Source organism: Furipterus horrens, unplaced genomic scaffold (genome assembly GCF_987537825.1).
Source record: "Furipterus horrens unplaced genomic scaffold, mFurHor1.1.pri manual_scaffold_2, whole genome shotgun sequence".
Taxonomy (NCBI): Eukaryota; Metazoa; Chordata; class Mammalia; order Chiroptera; family Furipteridae; genus Furipterus; species Furipterus horrens.
In genome coordinates, this window is record NW_028327172.1 from 86,700,167 (window position 1) to 86,718,098 (window position 17,932).

At 44.2% G+C, this 17,932-nt stretch overlaps 1 long non-coding RNA gene across 1 annotated transcript in view; it reads right to left on the reverse strand.

Annotated features, from left to right (window-relative positions):
- Positions 1 to 17,629, reverse strand: part of LOC150018973 (uncharacterized) — a 97,764-nt gene extending 80,135 nt beyond the window's left edge. The window contains exons 1-2 of the long non-coding RNA XR_016509233.1: positions 17,490 to 17,629; positions 5,453 to 5,558 (exon numbers count right to left, since the gene is read on the reverse strand). This is a non-coding gene — a long non-coding RNA (uncharacterized LOC150018973). The remainder of the gene's footprint in view (positions 1 to 5,452; positions 5,559 to 17,489) is intronic.
- Positions 17,630 to 17,932: the final 303 nt, after the last annotated feature.

A 17,932-nucleotide genomic window follows, 5' to 3' on the forward strand; every position in this document is an offset into this window, starting at 1 on the left:
GACGACAACATCACATGTGACCTTGAAAGTCACCAAAGGTCTCTAAACTTCAGTCTTATTATTTGCAAAACAAGGATAATTCTGTATTTTATTAAACCTAAGATACCATTGATTGTAAGACCTGCCATTCTTGTATTTACCACTAAGAAAATAAATGCTATCAACTAAACTATGACATGCCATCAATTCTGAGACCTATCCTCATGACAGAGATGTTAAAATGAGAAAAAATGTCAGTGTGAAAATTTGTGAAACATGATAATAGTAAATCTTATGGCACAAGGTTTTGGAGAGGATCAGATGAGCTAATGAGCACCAACATGCTTTGTAAACTATGCAGCAGTGTAACTGCATGAGGTATGCTTATCATTAGAATGTCAATGATGGGAAAGATCCTGATTGCCCTAGAATGTGAGCTTCAGGAGGGGAGATATACTGGTCTGCCTTCTTCTCTACCAACCCCCCAAGTGCCTGGAATAGTGCCTGGCACATAATTGGCTCTCAAAAAATATTTTTGAACAAACAAATAACGAGTAATCTCTGAAGTTTCAAAATATAACACTTTCACACTGTGACAGGTACATCTGTGCTGCCAGGACATGGGGCGGTGTTGGGTCCAAGGTCTGAGGCCACTGCTGCTGCCCTTCCTGACATGTTGGATGTGTGCAAGATGAGAGAGAGGTCAGGCAGACTCCAAGTCAGGGTTTCTTGAGACCGGTCGGCACCACCTCCCACAGCTTGGTTCAGTTTTCATCAAAGATCAGAATGCTGTCCCAGTGAACAGGGAATCATCCCCCCTTCTAAACAACTCAAAAATTGGGAGGATTTATCTAGTGACAACTGCATGAAGAACCGGGAGCTGAGACCTACGTGCACTCCTTAAATTTTGCACCCTAGGTGACTTCTCTTGCTTCACTCTAGTCTCAGCCCTGAAGAACTACAAATGAGTCAGTGTTGCTGAAGCAAAAACTACAAGGCAGAAATAGTAAGCAGCCAGGCTAGAGGGGGCTGGAGGTGGGCCAGGAGAGCTGTGTATGAGGACAAGGAGATTGGCCTTTGTGCTAAAAGTGATGGGGACTGAAGAGATCCAAGATGGACTCTGACCGTGTGCCTCTGGGAGCATTTCTTAGCCACTTAAATTGGGTGGCCACATACTTCATTGTGTGGTTGTGATTCTTATACATAAAGCACTTTGTCAAAGGCCCGATCAGTAGTTGTTATTATTATTTTGTAAAGTGTTAAGTATTGTGCTTGAAGCATACTGGGTGTTCAAAAACGTTAGTTCCTTCTTTTCTTTTTGGTGCTTATCACAAGCTGCCATTTACATATTCACTTGTATGCTTATCTCTCTTGTTCTTTATGAAGCAAGCATTGTGATTCATGCCCATTTGGCAGAGATAGGATGGAATTGTGGTAGGAAAATGGGCTTTGGAGTTAGACAGAAAGATCTGGATTCAAACTCAGCTCCACACCACTTACTTGGGTGACCTTAGATAAGTCGTAACATTTCATTAAACCTCCATTTTCTCATCTAAAAATACTCATTTCTCAGGTGGAAGTTCCTGGATCATAAAATACAATTTGTAGCCCTGGCCAGGAAGTTCAGTTGATTTGGAGAATCATCCCATGCACCAAAGCGTTGTGGGTTTGATCCCCAGTCGGGATGCCGACAGGAGGCAACCAATCAATGTTTCTCTCTCGCATCAACATTCCTCTCTCTCTCTCCCCCCTCCCTCCCTCCCTCCATCTCTAAAAATCAATGAACATTTCCTCAGGTGAGGATCTTTTTTTAAAATATGATTTGTAATATTTAATGAAGAGGAAAGAGAGAAGCTGCCCCAGACAGGGGCAGAAATCTTAGTTACCCAAGCTAACACCTGTTCATCCTTGACTTTTCTTCTCTCTAATCTCCTCACCTAATCAATCATCAAATTATGGTCATACTATCTCCTTCATAGTTTTGAATCTGTTAACTTCTCTTCCTCCCTATTGCCTCACTATTGATCTATTGATCCAGGTCACCAGCCTTTCTAGGCTGAATTCCTGCAAAAGCCACCTACATGATTATCTGCAGCAGACACTGTTGGTTGCCTACCCCAACTTTTTTGTCCAACTCTCTTGTACATGGCATAAATGTAAGTCTGGATTCATCAAAACTAGTCATTGTAAACTCATTCATTTTTTCAACGATTCATTTAGTAAGGGCATTGGCCAAAGTTGGCCAATGAAAATAAGAGGAAATCTGTTGGAAGGGCTTCAAGGAAAGATTTCCTTGCTGGTGAAGAGAAGTACATAGGAAGAGTCATGACCTCTTCATCCACCATAGTCTGTCTTGTCTGCAGGGAAAGCCATCTTGCATCATGAGGGGTCATGGTCAACATGCTGAGTAGCACAGAGAAGGAAGATGGAAAGAACCTGCATTCTCAATGGCATCATAGAGGTACCAAATTAACCAAGCCTGGACACACTCTGCTGCTATGCTTCTTTCCCTGTGAAATTAGTGTTTTCTCTATTATCCGGATTAGTTCAGTCTGGGACCTCCATGACTTGTGGCATTCTAACTGATATATTATCCCAACTCCAGTCTTATCTCTCTCAAATTATTCTCTACAACCACAAACTAGAGAAATCTGGTGGCAAATCTCACCACATCAGCCTTTCTATGGCTTCTCTTTGACATCAATTTCAAGTCCAAATGTCTCAGAATGGCCTATCATACCCTTCATGATGCAGCCTCTGCTCCCTTCTCAGCCCTACATCCTTCTACTTCACTCTCCTGGGCCCTCTGACCCTTCTTACCCCCAACATTGCTATAATCTACTCTCAACTAATTGGGCAAGTCATTTAAGTTTTCATCCTCAATTTCCTCATCTATAAAGTAGAAATGAGGATAAAATCTTTATCATAGAATTACTATGCACATGCAATGAGTTAATGTATATAGAGGACTGGTACTCAGATTAATCTGTGAAATGCTACATAAATATTGCTGTTATTATTATTATTATTCCCCCAAATGTGCCCTTTTTTAGCCTTCTTTTCCCCTCCACTGGCTGAAGGCACCCATGGCCTGTACATAGATAGTGCATCTGGCAGAGTCATAGGTTAGAAGGAGCTTGAGTCCCTGAACCACCTGCAAAAGCTTCCCACAGACATGTTGCCCACAGATATAGGCAAATAAATCCTAGTATGAATTTGCTTGCTCACTACGGTAGCTATCACTCCCCTAACTGATAGATTCCCCCTTCCATGTGCTCTTCAATTGCCCAGCGAAAATCCCTGTTCTAGTAATTAGAATACTGTGTGGTCATTATTAATGTACATTCTCCTTCTCCCTCCCTAACTAAAAGCAGAAACAAATAAATTTCACCTCTGAATACTATTACAGGTTGAAGCGTCTCCCTCAAAAAGATATGTTGAAGTTTCAACCCCTAGTATCTCAAAATGTGACCTTATTGAGAACCTGGGTCATTGCTAATGTCATTAGTTCAGATAAGGTCATACAGGAGTAGAGTGGGCCCCTAAGACAATACAACTCCTGTCCTTATAAGAAGCAAGAAATCTGGACACAGTCCTGAGCAGAAGGAAGACAATGTGAAAATGCACAGAGACCCAGGGATAAGGCCATGTGACAATAAAAGTAGAGATTGAAGTGATGCAGCTACAAGCCACAGAATCCCAGGGCTTGCTGGCCACCATCAGAAACTGGAAGAAGCAAGGAAGGATTCCACCAGACCCTCAGAGGGAGCGTGGCCCTGCGGCACCTTGATTTTGGACTTCTAGTCTCCAGAACTAGAGAACAAATTTGTGTCATTTTAAGCCATCCAATTTGTGGTATATTTGCTATAGGAGCCTTAGGAAATTAATGCAAGTACAATACCAAATCTTACAACAGTGCCAACCAGCACTGGAACTTTAGCAATATTTTTGGAAGAAAGAAAGGAAGGATAGAAGCAAGGAGGAAAGGAAAAAAGAAGGAAGGAAATAAAACTTCCTTTTGCTTCTGACTGACATTCTTCTCAACAATTACCAAGGGATTTTTAGGCTCTGTGTATAGGAAAAGAGGATTTCTTCCAGCAAACATTATAAACATGTGCTTAATGCAGTCTCCTAAAAGAGGAAGTGAGTGAAGTTGGAGAAACATTTCCTTCAGGTAACCAGTTGACAAAATAATATGAAGCTATAAAGTTAGAGAATCCCCATGGCCTCATAAGCTTAGAGAGAAAATGAAACACTTTTAAAAAAAATGATCAGAGGCAGCATTTTGTAATTTCTCTTCAGTGTCTTCTGGGCACCCATAGCCTGTATATAGACAGTGCATCTATTGTGAAAACTGTCTTGGAAGGTAGAGAATAAGGTGATGCACACAGACACCAGACTATGGGCTTTGGACCTTTCCAGAATTGTCCAGACTCTGGGGATGGGGTGGGGCTGTGTCAAATACCTGAGAGCTATGGTGTGTGCCCTGGGAGGGAAGCTGCTTGGCAGGGGAAGGCAGAGGCTGGATGGTGTACTTGCTGGCTATGGGGCAATAGGGGAAAAACAAACCCCCATGCCAGTGTTGGTGGCACAGCCATTGATGATCCCCTGCTGGGAGACATGAGGTCTGTAGTACTTGCCTATTGCTGCTATAGCAAATTACCACAAATGTATTATCTTACAATTCTGGTGGTCAGAAGTTCAGAATGGGTTTCACTGGGCTAAATCAAGGTGTCAGCTAACCTGCAATCCCTTCTGGAAGTTCTAGGGGAGAATTTATTCCCTGGCCTTTTCCAGCTTCTCAAGGCTGTTGCTTTCCTTGGCCGCTCCTTCTTCAGAGCCAGCAACATTGGGCTGAGTCCTTCTCGTGCCACCATCTCTATGAATTGCCCTCTTCTGCCTCCTCCTTCCACCTTTAAGGGCCCTGGTGCTTACATTGGACCCACTTGAACAATCCAGATTAATCTTCCTGTTTTAAAGTCAGCCAATTAAAAGCCTTATTTCCACATGCAATCTTAATTCCTATTGGTCATGTAAGACACATATGCACAGGTTCCAGGGATTCAGAGTGTGGATGTCTTTGCTAATCTGTGGGGAGCATTATTCTGCCCACCACAGTCTGCCCTCTGATCCCCAAAGAAACAGGTTCATTCTATAAGCAAAACACAAATACATTCACCCCACTTTGGTACCAAAATCTATATTAGGGTTCAACACGAGAAGCGGAACCAGTAGGTGGTGTACATGATGACACTAATTACAAGATATTGGCTTACATGATTGTGGAAGTGGCTAGGCAAGTCTGAAATCTGTAGGGCAGGCTGGAACTCTTGGGCATGGCCTAAAGCTGCAGTCCACAGATAGAATTTCTTCCCCTTTCAGGGAAGCTTCAGCTCTGCCTTTAAGTGCATTTCAACTGATTGAGTCAGGAAGGCCAAGATTATCTAGGATAGACTCTCCTATTTAAACTCACCTGAGAGACAGTAGATCTCTGGTAGTCTTGAACAGGCTGCCTAGGCCCAGACTGGGACGTGATCTGACATCACCAGGGGCAGATCCAGGAAGTAAAGCAGATCAATCTTAGAAACAGAAACAAACAAGAAGAGTCACAAAAATGGGGAGACAAAAAAACAACCCCCGTCAAAAGGAAAGGAGGAATCCCCAGAAAGAGTGCTAAATGAAATAGAGGCATGCAAGCTATCAGGCATGAAATTCAAAATAATAATTATAGAAAAGCTCAATGAGTTCAGCGAGCTCAAAGACAACTACAAGGAACTCCACAAAAACTACAAAGAACTCCAGGGAAACTACAAGGAACTGACTGAGAACTACACCAGCATTTAAAAAGACATAGAAGCTATCAATAAGAGCCAGGATGAAATGGAGAATACAATCGATGAATTGAAGAACATGGTAGAAGGAATCAAAAGCAGACTAGATGAAGCAGATCAGATCAGCATGCTGGAGGCAATGTAGAAAAAAATTGCCAGACAGTGCAACAAAATTAAAAGACTGAAAAAGAATGAAGAGGTTTTAAGAGAGCTGCAGGACAACATGAAACATAATAATAACTGTATCATAGGGATAGCAGAAGGAGAAGAAGGGGAGCAAGGGATAGAAAACCTGTTAGAAAAAAAAAAAAAATGACAGAAAACTCCCCTAACTTGATGAGAGAAAAAGTCAAGCAAGTCCAGGAAGCACAGGGAGTCCCAATGAAGATGAAGTCAAACAGGCCCACCCCAAGACACATCATATTAAAATGGCAAAAACTCAAAGACAAAGAGAGAATCTTAAAAGCACCAAGAGAGAAACAGCTAATAACATACAAGGGAGCTCTGATAAGACTATCAGCAGGTTTCTCAACAGAAACACTACAAGCCAGAAGGGAATGGCAAAAAAGTATTCCAAGCAATGAAAAACTAAGCCCTACAACCAAAACTATTCTACCCAGCAAGGCCCTCATTCAAAATGGAAGGTGAAATAAAGAGTTTCCCAGACAAAAAAAAGGCTAAAAGAATACATCTCCACCAAAAAAACCCAGCATTGCAAGAGGTGCTAAAGGGTCTGCTTTAAGAAGATGAAGAAACAAAGAAGACAAAGAGGAACACAAGTACAAAGGGGGAAAATGACAATGAGTAAGTCGTTGGCAGCCGTCCGTCTCGAGAGATGATGGTGTAGCTTCTTAAGAGTCTAGCTGCACCGCCGAGAATGGTTGTGCAGTCCGACTCGGGAGTGACACGGTATCTGTCTCCTCCCGTGTTGAATCGACATCTTGCGATGACGCTGGAGTGTCCTCTCCAGTGAAGCTGAAGCTACAGAGCCTGGGCAGGGTGATATGGAGGGTCTGCTGTTGCCCATGCAGCAGACCCCCCCTCTCTTCGCAGCTGAAGGATCCAAGGGAAAGACGGAGTCAATACAGCTTGGCTTCAGGTGCGCCGCAGGAGTTGCCGGTATTGACTACAACGTCAAACCGCCTTAGGGACTCCGGCTCCGGATTTTCTGTCGGGGTTTACTCCCTTAGCCTTTCCCCTGAAGAGGTATGCCGCAAGGCAGCGGAGGTTTTTTGGAGTCAGAGTTTTCCTTCTCTGATGTGCCCTGACTGGAAGATCGAACCAGCGACACTTAGCTCGCAGGCCGACGCTCAATCCACTGAGCCAAACCAGCCAGGGTATACAATGAGTAAGTACCTATCAATAATAACCCTAAGTGTAAAGGGATTAAATGTACCAATCAAAAGACATAAAGTAGCTGAATGGATAAGAAAACATGACCCCCATATATGTTGTCTACAAAAGCCCCACCTCAGAACAAAAGATCTACACAGATTGAAAGTGAAGAAATAGAAAAAAATATTTCAAGCAAATGAACAGGGAAAAAAAGCTGGGATAGCAATTCTTGTATCAGACAAAAGAGATTTCACAACAAAACCATAACAAAAGACGATGAAGGACATTTCATAATACTTAACGGAACAATCCATCAAGAAGATATAACCCTTATAAACATATATGCACCCAACATAGGAGCACCTAAATATATAAGGAAAATCTTGGAGGACTTAAAGTAGGATATCAACAGCAACTCCATGGTAAGGGACTTTAACACTCCATTGTCAACAATGGACAGTGTTGGGGAACCCCGACCCACAGAGATTCCCTGGTGTTGCAGATGAAATGAAGACTTCCCAGGCAGCTTGTGCTAGAGGAGAGAAGGCTGGCAAATGTCTGAGAGACAAAGGCTTCGATTGCCTTCCTCCAAGGTCTTTTACTGAGTGCAGTAAGCTTACGGGCATATCACATGCACGTAAAGCTCATCAACCAATGTTAAACAGTGCTGATTACAGAAAACACATATTGTCCAGGGATAACAATTGAAGGAACATTGAGATCTCCCTCAAGTCAGGGTGTGTTGGACACAAAAATTTCAGATGGCCATAAAATAGGGATGGTGAGTTCATTTTCAGTTAAAGTTAAAACCTCTGCTGCTGGTACAATAAAGCGATCAAGTGAGGTAAAAGAATAGGGCAAGCTTCAAAAAGCATAAAGCATTTTCTCATGGCCCGATTCCCACCAGGGCCCACTGGTTATAACATTGAGGCACATATGCACCCAGCTTTCCCAGTTTTCCAGTCAGGTCTTACAGGCTTCATTTCCTTCACCTGGCCTGTGGGGGGCTCCAAGTATCAATACTTTCCCAGGGGAATCCTGACAGGACAGATCTTTGAAGCAAAGAAACACCAAGGATATTGTGGCACTGAACAGCACTCTAGATCAAATGGACTTAATTGATATATACAGAACCTTTCACCCTAAAGAAGGAAAATATACATTCTTTTCAAATGCACACAAAACTTTTTCAAAGATAGACCACATACTCGGACACAAAACAAGCCTCAACAACTTCAAGAAAATTGAAATTATACCAAGCACCTTTTCAGATCACAATGGCTTGAAATTAGAAACCAACCTCAAGGAAAAAACTCAAACACATTCAAATTCATGGAGACTGAATAACATGCTATTAAATAATGAATGGGTTAACAATGACATCAAAGAAGAAATCAAAAAGTCTCTGGAAACAAATGAAAATGAACACACAGCAGCCCAAAACCTATAGGACACAGAGAAAGCAGTCCTGAGAGGGAAGTTTAATAGCAATACAGGCCTACCTAAAGAGAATAGAAGAATCTCAAATAAACAACCTAACTCTATATCTACAAGAACTAGAAACAACAACAAACAAAGCCCAGAGCAAGTACAAGGAAGCAAATAATCAAGATCAAAGCAGAATTAAATAACATAGAGACTAAAAGAACAATTCAAAGAATCAATAAAACCAGAAACTGATTTTTTTGAAAAGATAAACAAAATTGACAAGCCTTTAACCAGACCCATCAAGAAAAAAACAGAGAGGACCCCAAAAATAAAATAAAATCAGAAACAAAAGAGGAGAAATCACAACCGATACCACAGAAATACAAAGGATTGTAAGAAATTACTACAAACAACTATATGTCAAGAAATTTGACAACCTGGGTGAAATGGACAAATTTCTGGAGATATATAATCTTCAAAACTGAATCAAGAAGAAGCAGAAAGCCTGAACAGACCTACAACAACTAGTGAAATTGAAGCAGTAATCAAAAAATTCCTGGCACACAAAAGCCCCAGACCAGATAGCTTCACAGATTAATGTGACAAAACATTTAGGGAAGAACTAACTCCTATCCTTCTCAAGCTATTCCAAAATATCTAATTCCAAAACCAAGTCAAGACACAACAAAGTAACAAAACTGCAGGCCAATATCGCTGATGAACATAGATGCTAAAATCCTCAACAAAATATTTAAAAAATTATGCACCACGATCAAGTGGGATTCATACCAGGGTGCTAGAATGGTATAATATTTGCAAATCAATACATGTAATACGCGCTAAGAATGCTGACTGGGCCGAAAGTTGTTGACAATCGGAGGGTAAGTAATCTCTCTGTGCCTCCTGTGGGTGGCTCTATGGAGTTAACAAGCGTGTTCTTCACAGCGAACCCAACACCGTGCTGTCTTGGTTGGTCCGGAGACTTCCCTTGCCAGTAGAAGGTGTAGTTGGTTTCTCTGATAGTTCCGTTGTCGGCCAACCGGGTCTCCTGTAGAGCCACAATGTCGATGTTTAGTCGTGCCAGTTCCCTATCGATGACAGCGGTTTTCCTGGCACCATTGATCCACGGAAGGTCTGCAGTAAGACCGGGGCACATGGTCCTGATGTTCCAGCTAGCGAGGCGAAGAGCCGGAGGCTTCTTTCTTGTTGTTTGCTTGGAATTAACTGGTGTGGGTGTTTTGTGGCCCACTTTTTGAGAGGCGCCTCTCTGATCCCCACGCACCCAGTGGGGCAGGCGAGCCATGGCGAGACGGTAGCTGTCCAGTGAGGTGCGATGACCTCTCCCACCGTCAGAGGAGACCCCTGGCGCTCGTTTCCTTCGCCAATCGGATGAGCTTATAACCGGTATCTGTCTCCTCCCGTGTTGAGTCGACATCTTGCGATGACGCTGGAGTGTCCTCTCCAGTGAAACTGAAGCTACAGAGCCTGGGCAGGGTGATATGGAGGGTCTGCTGTTGCCCATGCAGCAGACCCCCCCCTCTCTTCGCAGCTGAAGGGTCCAAGGGAAAGACAAAGTCAATACAGCTTGGCTTCAGGTGCGCCGCAGGAGTTGCCGGTGTTGACTACAATGTCCAACCGCCTTAGGGACTCCGGCTCCGGATTTTCTGTCAGGGTTTACTCCCTTAGCCTTTCCCCTGAAGAGGTATGCCGCAAGGCAGCGGAGGTTTTTTGGAGTCAGAGTTTTCCTTCTCTGATTTTAGAGATGTCCTTCCTCTTTCCTCCTTTACAGGAGTCAACAATTAGTAATAATTAGTAATAATTATTATAAATAATTATAATAATGTAAAGCACTTACCTGCGTTCAGTGAGCCATGCTAGCAAATTATCAAACCTCAATGCAGAATTCCCACGTGACGTCAGGATGACTGTGAAGTCCATCTTCGGGCTCCACCTGCACATTATTCTCAGAATGGGATCTTCATTTCCATCTTTTGCAAGAGCATGGTTGGAACTGGAGACTGTTATGCTAACCAGGTGATTGTTTTGACCCATAGTCGGGGCATGTAGCAGGAAGCAACCAATTGATGTTTCTCTCTCTCTGTGTCTCTCCCTTCCTCTCTCCTTTTGCCAGAGATGTCCATGATCTCTCTCGGCTGCTGCACCTTCCAGAAGTTAAGTGCCCCTGCCATGAATGTCACCGCGCCGGCTCACCAATACTGAGAGAGCAGGGGTCCTGTGACAGCAGCTCTGGGTCAGTATGTGATTATCACATCTTTGGTTCTTAGGATGCAGAAGACTGTCTTCTTTAGTAATCAAAGACCTGACTGGCAGCCTCCGAGTCACTCCTCCTCCCGCGGTTCTGGAACAGAGCGCGCCCGCGCCGCCCCCTTCCGCTGTCCTCGCTGAGTGCTCGCCCGCCGCCCGGTGGTAGCGCGTATGCCCCAACCCTCTGCGCCACCACCGAAGAGAAAGAACAGTTCTACCATGCACTGGACGAAGCGTTATCCAAGATCCCCAGAAGTAACGCTCTCTATCTCCTTGGAGACTTCAACGCAAGAGTAGGAGCCGACCACATGGCCTGGCCCACCTGCCTTGGAAACTTTGGGAGAGGAAAGATCAATGAGAATGGTCAGCGACTGCTTGAGCTTTCGTGTCACCATGGCCTGTGCGTGACAAACACATTCTTCAAGTGCAAAGAGATCCACCAGGTGTCATGGAGGCACCCCCGCTCCTGCCACTGGCACCAGCTTGACCTCGTCATCACCAGAAGAACGGATATTGGCAGCACCCTCCTCACTCGCAGCTACCACAGTGCAGACTGCGACATGGACCATGCCCTCGTGGTAAGCAAGGTGCGCATAATGCCGAAGAGGTTGCACCACTCCAAGATGAAGGGTCGCCCACGCATCAACACCAGTTGTGCCAGCAACCCAGTTAAGACCCAGCAATTCATCAACAAGATGGAAGATGCACTCGGCGAGGGAGTGGCGGCAGATGACTTTATCGAATCCAATTGGCCACGTCTCCGCGACGCCATATACAACTCCGCCATTATTGCTTACGGGAAGAAAGAGCGGAAGAACGCTGACTGGTACGAGGCTCACTGGGAAGAAATGGAACCCGTGATCGAGGCTAAGAGGAAGGCCCTACTGGCTTACAAGGTCACGCCCACTCCCAGTACACTTCAAGCTCTACGGGCTGCCAGGAACAAAGTCCAGAAGACCGCCCGCCACTGTGCCAACACCTATTGGCTAAACCTGTGCAGAAGCATTCAGGAAGCTGCCGATATAAGCAACGCACGAGGAATGTATGAGGGTATCAAGAAGGCAACAGGCCCAATCCCCTCCAAGATCGCCCCCCTTAAGTCCAAGACAGGTGAGGTCATCACTGACCAGGAACAGCAAATGCGGCGGTGGACCGAGCACTACCTCGAGCTGTACGCAACGAAGAACACCGTAACAGACACTGCTCTTAACGCCATCCCAGACCTACCAGTCATGGAGGAGCTAGACACCCCACCTACTGCGGCAGAGCTCGGCAAAGCCATCGACCGCCTCGCTTGCGGGACAGCACCAGGAAGCGACGGAATCCCTCCAGAAATCCTAAAGAGCGGGAAACCAGTCCTGCTACAGCCGCTCCACCATCTACTCTGTCGCTGCTGGAAGGAGGGTTACATCCCCCAGGATATGAGAGACCCCAACATTATCACCATGTACAAGAACAAAGGAGACCGCAGCGACTGCAACAACTACCGGGGCATCTCTCTCCTCAGCGTCGTCGGCAAAGTATTCGCCCGGGTCGCTCTTGCCCGCCTGCAGACCCTTGCTTCCTGCGTCTACCCAGAGTCCCAGTGTGGCTTCAGAGCTGGCTGATCAACAGTGGACATGATCTTCTCCCTACGCCAACTGCAGGAGAAGTGTCACGAGCAGCATAAACAACTCTACCTCGCCTTTATCGACCTCACGAAGGCGTTTGATCTGGTCAGTCGAAGCGGACTCTTCAGCTTGCTACGGAAGATTGGCTGTCCACCACATCTGCTTGCTGTGGTCATGTCCTTTCACGACAACATGCACAGCACGGTGTCCTACAACGGCGCAACCTCTGAGGCCTTCCCAGTCAGCAGCGGAGTAAAGCAGGGCTGCGTCCTCGCGCCTACGCTGTTCGGAATCTTCTTCTCCATGCTCCTCCAATACTCCTTTAAGGACTGCAGCGAGGGTGTCTTCATTCACACCAGATCCGATGGCAAGCTCTACAACCTGGCCCGTCTACGAGCCAAGACCAAAGTCAAAGAGGTGCTCATCTGTGAGATGCTCTTCACCGACGACGCAGCTTTGACATCACACTCTGAAGAGGGACTTCAGCAGCTAGTCACTTGCCTTTCCCACGCATGCAAGGAGTTCGGACTAGCCATCAGCCTGACGAAGACGAATGTTATGGCTCAAGGCACGGGGACTCCCCCATGCATCACCATCGACGGATACACCCTGGAGGTTGTCAATGACTTCACTTACCTCGGGTCCACCATCTCGAGCTCTCTGTCAGTCGACTTGGAGGTCAACCGGAGAATCGCCAGGGCAGCCACAGTTATGGCCAGACAGAACCGGCGAGCGTGGAACAATTCCAGCCTCACTGAGAAAACCAGACTGCGCATCTACCAAGCCTGCGTACTCAGCACTCTCCTCTATGGCAGCGAGACGTGGACCACCTACGCAAGGCACGAAAGGAAACTCAACAGCTTCCACATGAGGTGCCTGCGACGCGTCCTGCATGTCGCCTGGCAGGATAAGGTCCCCAACACCGAGGTGCTGAAGCGAGCCAATATGAGCAGTTTGCATGCAGTTCTTAGCGAGAGACGCCTCAGGTGGCTCGGCCATGTCAAAAGAATGGATGCAGGCCGTATCCCCAAAGACCTCCTCTACGGCGAGCTAGCAGAAGGCAAGAGGATGACAGGGCGCCCAAAACTGCAGTTCAAAGACATCTGCAAAAAGGACACGACACAATGCTCCATCAATCTCAACACATGGGAAGTTCAAGCAGACGACCGCCTAGCCTGGAGGCTCGCGGTCAGGCAAGGTACGTCACGTGCAGAGGCTGCGCGCAACGAGGAGGCGGTCCAGAAAAGATCGAGGCGGAAGCAGCGTCAACAGCAGCAACAACGGCCATCTGCCTTCACCTGTAACAAGTGTGGCAGGGATTGTCACTCCGGAGTCGGACTGCACAGCCATTCTCGGCGGTGCAGATAGACTCTCAGGAAGCTACGCCATCGTCTCTCGAGACGGACGGCTGCCGACGACGACATGTAATACACCACATAAACAAATGATAGACAAAAATCATATGATCATATCAATAGATGCTGAAAAAGCATTTGATAAATTCGGCACCCATCTTCAATAAAAATGCTCAGCAAACTTGGAACAGAGGGAGCGTACCTCAACACGATAAAGGCCATATACAAGATCCAGCCGCCAACTTCATACTCTATGGGCAAAAGCTAAAAGCTTTCCCCCTAAAATCGGGAACAAGACAAGGATATCCACTCTCTCCCCTCCTGTTCAACATAGTATGGAAGTTCTAGCCACAGCAATCAGACGAGAAAAAGAAATAAAAGGCATCCAAATTGGAAAGGAGAAAGTAAAACCGCCATTATTTGCAGATGACATGATAGTGTACATAGAAAACCCTATAGACTCCACCAAAACACTACTTGGCCTAATAAGTAAATTTGGCAAAATAGCAGGGTACAAAGTCAATATTCAGAAATCGAAGGCATTTCTGTACACCAACTATGAAATATCAGAGATAGAAATTAGAAAAAAATCCCATTTGCTACAGGAACGAGAAAGATAAAGTACTTAGGAATAAACTTAACTAAGGAGGTAAAAGATCTGTACTCAGAAAACTACATAACACTGAGGACAGAAATAAAGGAAGATACAAATAAATGGAAGCATATACCATGTTTATAGATGGGAAGAATCAATATCATTAAAATGTCCGTACTACCCAAAGCAATTTATAGATTCAATGCAATCCCTATTAAAATACCAGTGACATATTTCACAGATATAGAAAAAACACTTCAAAATTTTATTTGGAACCCAAAACAACCTCAAATAGCCTCAACAATCTTGAGAAAGAAGAACAAAATAGGAAGAATCACAATAACTGATATCAAGCTATACTACAAGGCCACAGTAATCAAAACAGTCTGGTACTGGCATAAGAACAGACATATAGATCAAAGGAACAGAATAAAGAACTCAGAAATAAACTCAGGTCTCTATGGTCAACTGATATTTGACAAAGGGGAAGGAACATAAAATACAGTGAGAAGAGCCTCTTCAACAAATGGTGTTGGGAGAACAGGACAGGGACATGCAAGAAAATGAAACTAAAACACCAACTTACACCATACACCAGAATAAACTCAAGATGGATCAAAGACTTAAATATAAGCTGTGACACCATAAAAATCATAGAGGAAAATTAGGCAGGAAAATTTCAGATATCCCATGCAAAAATATTTTCACCAATATATCTCCCAGGGCAAGGGAAATAAAAGAAAGAATAAACAAATCAAACTAAAAAGTTTCTGCTCAGCAAAAGAAAACATCAGCAAGATGAAAGGGAAACCAACCATATGGGAAAACATATTTGCCAATTATACCTCACACAAGGGTTTGATTTCCAAAATATATAAAGAACTTATATGACTCAACACCAAGAAGTCATACAATTCAATTTAAAAATGGACAAAGAACCTGAACAGACACTTCTCCAAGGAGGATATACAGAGGACCCATAGGCATATGAAAGAATGCTCAACATCACTAGCTATCAGAGAGATGCAAATTAAAACCACAATGAGATACCACCTCACACTGGTCAGAATGGCCATCAACAACAAATCAACAAACAACAAATGTTGGCAAGGATGTGGAGGAAAGAAAACCCTAGTGCACTGTGGTGGGAATGCAGACTAGTGCAGCCACTATGGAAAACAGTATGGAATTACCTCAAAAAACTAAAAATGGAAATGACTTTTGAACCAGTGATTCCACTGCTAGGATTATACCGGAAAAATCCTAAAACCCTAATTCAAAAAAACTTATGCACCCCTATGTTCATAGCAGTGCTATTTACAATAGCCAAATGCTGGAAACAGCCTAAGTGCCAATCAATGAATGAGTGGATCAAAATACTGGTACATTTATACAATGGAATACTATGCAGCAGAAAAAAAGAACTCCTATCTTCTGTGACACCATGGATGGAACTGGAGAGTATTATGCTTAGTGAAATAAGCCAAACTGCAAAAGAAAAATACCATATGATCTCACCCTAACACAGGAACCTACTGAACAAAACAAACAAATGAGCAAACTAGAACCAGAAGCATGGAAACAAGGAATAGACTGACAGTGACCAGAGGGGAGGGGGGAGGGGCAGAAGGGGAGGAAAGAAGGGGAAGGATCTAGTCAAGGAACTAATATAAATGACCCATGGACAACAGGGTGGGGATTGACTGTGGGAAAGGGGGAAAGTGGACAGGGCAACGGAGAGTCATGGGGGGGAAATGGGACAACTGTAATACAAAAGCAATAAAAAACATGAAAAAAAAAAGTCACCTGGTTATAGAATTTAATCTACAAAATACCTTTACAAGGGATTAGTCAAAAGACATATAGGCATGACCCACAGACAGGGACAATGGTGTGGGGATTTTCTGTGGGAATGTGGACAGGGAGAGCTAGGTGGAGGGAAGCAAAGGAGGGGGAAATGGGACAACTGTAACAGCATAAACAATAAAATATTTAAATTTAAAAAAATTCTGTTGGGAAATAAAGAAAAAATACATACCTCTATACATACAATGGAATATTGTTCAGCCTTTAAAAGTAAGGAAATTCTGATATATGCAACAACATAGATGAACCTTGAAGACATTATGCTAAGTGAAAGAAGCTGGACACGAAAGGACATATATCATGTGATTCCACTTATATGAGGTGCCTAAAATAGTCAAAACCATGAAGACAGAAAGCAGAATGTAAGTTGTCAGGGACTCAGAGAGAGGGTCATGGAGAGTTACAGTTGAATGGTTACAGAGTTTCAATTTTGCAAAATAAAAAGAGTCCTGGAAATAAATTATTGTGATGGTTGCCCAACAATATGAATGTACTTAACACCACTGAACTGCACACTTAATGGTTGTGATAGTAAGTTCTATGTCATTTTACCACGATTAAAAAATTAATTAAAAATACATACCCCTTGATGCAGCAGTTCTACTTCCAAACATTTACTTTAGGTTACACAGACAAAAATATGCCAAGTATGTTCATTCCCATTGTAAGAGCAAACATTTCAAACAACTTAAATGTCCAAACTTGTTTTTGTTTCTCCCTGTCCCTTTTATGATTTACTCAGCAAGGGGCCATTTTCCCTTTGCCCACGGTTATAGTCTTGGTCCTGGGCATGTTCCATAGCTTGGTGCCTGTAATAAGTAGAGTTCTAAGATGGCCCCAAGATTGCTGTGCTCTGGTGCATGCATCCTGTAAAATGCTCTCTACTGAGTGGACAGGACCCATCAATATGGTGGACAGTTACTCCCCTCAGTATGTTACACTACACAAGACTGCTTTATAGCAGAATGGATAGAGATTTCCCTGATAGAAATTGAGAATCCCAGGATATTTCTTCCTGCCAGAAAGAAATTGAGACCTTGGTCCTACAACCACAAGGAACTAAATTCTGTCAACAGCTAGAAGAAGATCCCAAGTTTCAGATTGTAAGGGCAAGGAAATGGTGACTCTCAAACCAGTAGAAAATACTTAGCAGCGAAGGACAAATGCAATTAAATCTTGAATCAGGGGGTCTCCAAGCCAAAGTTAACAGTAACAGCACACTTACAAGTCAGGAAGGGGGCATTCCGCAGCTCAGCACAAATGCTTCTGAGGACAAAGGCTATCTGAGATCAAAGGGTGCAGGGGGAGATATTCATCACCAAACTCCAGGAAATGGGAAAATGTAGCTAGACAGCCCAGCAAACAGGATAGGGAAATTTCAAAGGAGAGCTGGAGACAGACCTTTAGCCAGATCACCCTGAGTTAATTTTCACCCTCAGTTAATTTAGTTAATCATGTTAGATTGTGACTCTGGAGTATCCAGCATGGAAAAACAGAGGAGAATGAGGGGGAGGGGGAAGGGAGGGCGGTTTACTCATGTTAGGATAAAAACAGCCAGCTCCATTTTGTCGGTGCACATGCCCCTGGCTGGCTGTGTGCCCAATTCTGCAGACTCACGAATATACGCCTCGCTTTGCTGCTGAAGTCCTGTGTTCCGGTGTTTTATTG